The following is a 4,305-nucleotide window of genomic DNA, read 5'->3' as shown; positions in this document are numbered from 1 at the left end:
AGACTTCCTTGGTCCTTGGTTGCTGAACCTGCTCTGTCTCCACACAAAGCCTTAATAAAAAGGCTTAATAAAAAGGCTTAATAAAACCTTCCTCTACCTGAGCTCTTCTCCAAGGGAAGCTTCTCTGACACTACCGCTAGGTCAGGACCCCTTCAAACAGATTCTCAGAGCACTTCCTGAGTTTGTCTTTCTCAGCACTACTCACATTCTCACTAAATACTTGCTTGAGGGAATAATGTCTAACATCTATAGACACTGCACATAATGTAAACTCCGAAAGGAACTGAATCATATCTAAATCATACACTCTTCTATCCCTAGGATTTAGCATAGTGTCTGGCATGTTGTTTTCAATTAGCAAAAATTATGCCTCAGATAAACTTCAGTGGCAACGATGCTGCTATTGCACAAAGCCAGCAAAAGGTGTTTAACTAAATGAATGGAGTGAATGGTTGAAAGAATAAAATCTACAAAGGGCTAATGTGGCTTTTAGGATACCTGGACTTAATAACTTTGGAATGGAGAAGTTTGAAGAGTTCACCTCTAACACCCAGTCTTTATAATTTGTCTAGAACATACCATGTATACAGCCATAGATATTTACATCATTTGATTAGGGCTGGACTGCTAATTTTATGATCTGAACACAATTGAAAGAAAACTATACTTTCTTACCTTTTCTTTTGTCACTGCTTCTTAACTCAGAGTCCTGTTTTTCCATCTATGCTTTTACTAAACAGCATTTCCTGAGTGTTCTTTCATTTAAAGATTTGTTTATCCTTGCACTGAGCAAGTACTTATTGAAAACCTACTATGTGTTGTTTGGGGATAGTACTTCAAAGATTGTTGTGAGTGTAGTGGTTAAGCAGAAAAGAAATATTATTTCTAATCCCTAAAAGGAGATCTTCTAAGAATTCTTATGCTAAGGCAATATTCAAACAGGGTTAAATTATGCGACCTTTTGTTACTCAGTTAACTCCTCAGAAAATCAGCTTTGTATACAAAGAAAGAGCTGAACAATTAATACCAGAAGACTTTGAGATCACTTTGAGCTCTACAGTAATGTAATTCCAGTCTATTGTAGGTACCATGTTGAATGATTTGAATTAAAAAACTGAAAATATACATACATGTGCAAAACTGAAACTGACAGCACTAACGGCCTGAACCTAGCCAGCACACAGATTGGGACTTGAACACACATGCCGGGACTCAAACCCAGGCAAAACCCAGATTGGAACTTGAGCTTACAGTTTTAAATTTGAGTTACTCACCCTGTGTCTGCACTCATTAAGGTTCAGGTTCTTGATGCCTCTGTGCAGAATGAATTCAGCAAGAGACAACGTGATAGGTAAGAAACAGATTTATCAGGATAGGACACTTGTAAGAGATGCAAGCAGGCAGGCAAGGAAGCTCTACCCTGAGGATCCGGTGGGCCACAGTTGCATCATCTAAGGGGTGTGGGGGTCAGAAAGGCCCGCCTCTTCCTTTCTGGGAGTAGTAGCTCCTCCTTAGTATCCAGTAAGATGTGTATTCAAATCAGCAGAAGGGCGGTCTTCAAACTCCTGCCCTTGGTCTGAATCTGAACAGCAGACCTCATCTCATCCCTATTTCCAGTGACCTGAGGCAATTCTCACACCTCCGCTAGTTAAGCAAGCCTGCCCTTTTCTGATGGTTTTCTTGAACTCACAGTGGTCTCCCAACATCTCCCACGTTTCCCTCTTTATCTACGATCCCCTACTGGGATTTCTACAACCACCTGTGTCTTCTCTATCCCCACCAAAACGAGGTTCAGTAAATACTCAATTGTTTTCACTTAAAAGACTGGGACAATGAACATATAGCAAACGTCGTTCTACTCCCCACAAAGGAGACTACACTCATAAAACATGAGCGTGAAATTGCAGAAACTTTTAATAGGTTTTTCCTTCCTCTTTCCTTATGAGAAGGGTTACATAATCAGGTAATACTGGGAATATGCTTCCTAGAAGGAGGAGAGAGAAAGCCAAACCAACAGAAAGTAATTGAAGAGTACTTTAAAAGGCAAGATGAATTCAAATCACCAGGAAGAAAACTGTTATCTTGGAGAATCCTTGAAGATGGAAAAAAGTCTATTTTTATGGTGATGGGGAAGAGTTGGAGAAGAAAATTTCTTGATGGAAGTATCTTAAATGGACACAAAGGAATCACGCTCCCTACCAAACATGTCTCAGTCCAGGACCAGGTGTGAATGTAGGGGAAAGGAAGCCACTTTACTCCAGGGCTAATGAACCCAGCATCTGAGAGCTGTGGCTGGGGCGGGGGCAGGGGGTGTCTTGGGAACACAGAACATTTTGAATGCCAAAGACACAAAGACATACCCCTTTATCATATGGCCTCAACATGTATTTTCTTTCTTTTTTCTTTTTTTTTTTTTTTTTGTCTTTTGAGGGCCCCACCCATGGCATATATAAGTTCTCAGGCTAGGGGTTGAATCAGAGCTGTAGCTGCCAGCCTACGCCACAGCCACCAACACCAGATCCGAGCCAAGTCTATGACCTACACCATAGCTCACGGCAATGCTGGATCCTTAAACCACTGAGCCAGGCCAGAGATTGAACCCACGTCCTCATGGATACTACTCGGGTTCGTTACTGCTGAGCCACAATGGGAACCCAACACATATTTCCACCAGGGTTTTCCATGAAGCTTCTATTTGTGTGTATCTTAGGAATCAAATTGGACTATTTATTTATTCTTCAGTTACACTCCGTGATGCCTTCTTCTATTCCTGTTTAGTTCTCTCCTCCCAACTAAAGCATCCATTTATCTACCTTTCATCAGCTCCTTCTGAAGACCTGTCCCTCCAGTTACCCCAGAAAGCCTCTCATGATTTCCTCCCATCTGACTGCTCTCTCTGAATTGTCAAAGGACTTGCCACCTTCCTGACCAGTTCCCAGCTTCCATCATAGTCATATTGTTTTATTCCTTTCCTCTCATTCCAACCCTGCCTGGTTTCAAAAAGCCTGACGCTAAGCTCTATTTTCTTTTATTTACTGCAGGTTATAGCACAGGACCTTTTCTACACCATGTGCTCAATCAGTTTCTCGGCTTACAAAGCTGACCTAAATATGATGAGAGACACTGTGGATGTATAACTGCTGATCTAGTCAACTGCCAGAATCCAGTTTAGCCATCCTCAGAAGTTTCCCAAAGATCTGTTCCAGGGATCTGTGAGAGGACAACGATGCCTTGTTTTTATTCTCCCTCAAATTCCTTAGAATAGAGAGTAAAAAATCCCTTTAAAGAGTACTGGATTTGAAGAGTACTGGACTGGGAAAAAGGAGATATTCTGGGTCCTGTCATTTAGTTAGTCTGGGTTTCGGGTGGAAGACAAGTGGTCTGAATTAAGCACCTTTTATTTTTCTAGCACTACAGTTTAAGGATTTAAATAACATCATGTTATAGTCTGGAAGAAAGAAGGTCCTTGATAAATAGCACAAAAATTGACAAGCAGAAAACACGTGGGGCAGTTTCCAGCCAGAAAACTAGGTTCCCCTTTGTGATTTTTATGAAGACAGCACCATCACAGCCACACTGTGTCGCTTAGGTCACTGTCTCTGCCTTTGGATTTAGACATGTCCCACATGGCACGCATCCTAACTACTGCTTTAACTGGAACTCCTTAAGGGATTCATATAATTCAAATGCAGAGGGTTAGTGTTTTGTTGGGAGTCTATGGAATATCAATTTAAAGGCAGTATTTGAATATTCAAGTGTTCTAATCAAGATATATAAATATTTTATTATTCCGCCACTGTAATTTCTTTCTGCCTAAAGAAAGTAACTCATGCGGATTTAATCAAGTTCGTTTTTTAAAGGGAGAAAAGTTAGAAATCAAAGTGCTCCCATGGAATGCATGGTGCTTCAAAGGTCAGTGTCAAGATGAAGTTAGATGACAAGGGCATTGTTTTTTAGACCTTAGTTCTGCTCAGCATTCTTCATGGGAAAACCTGTAGCTCTACCTGCCAGTTCAAAGGTGGATTTTTAAAAAGATACTTTCTTCCTACTCTGCTATTGAGTCATAATTTATAAGTACTTGGAAGTAATTTTACATCTCTATCTGAATAGTAAAAATATAATTTCAACATACAATGCAGTTTTTACGAATCAGGCATATAAAATAGTACTGTTAGAAAACCTTTATAACATAGTGATGGGCCACCTTAAAGGAAAATAGAATTATAGAATTATAATTGAATAGAATTATATATAGAATTATAAAACATCAAATTTCAAATTGTGCATAGAATCAGTAATTGTGTA

General features: G+C 39.9%; 1 non-coding gene across 1 annotated transcript; it reads right to left on the bottom strand.

Annotated features, from left to right (window-relative positions):
* Window positions 1–271: 271 nt before the first annotated feature.
* On the bottom strand, window positions 272–415 carry LOC146394965 (U4 spliceosomal RNA). The gene has a single exon (XR_014834468.1). It is a non-coding gene; the product is annotated as a U4 spliceosomal RNA (small nuclear RNA).
* Window positions 416–4,305: the final 3,890 nt, after the last annotated feature.

Source organism: Sus scrofa, chromosome 18, assembly GCF_054392235.1.
Source record: "Sus scrofa isolate SSC_HxYL_T2T_F1_AM1 chromosome 18, Sscrofa_HxYL_maternal_Yorkshire_Landrace_v2.0, whole genome shotgun sequence".
NCBI lineage: Eukaryota > Metazoa > Chordata > Mammalia > Artiodactyla > Suidae > Sus > Sus scrofa.
The sequence above is the reverse complement of the archived record's forward strand: the minus strand, read 5'-3'. Positions and strand labels throughout refer to the sequence as shown.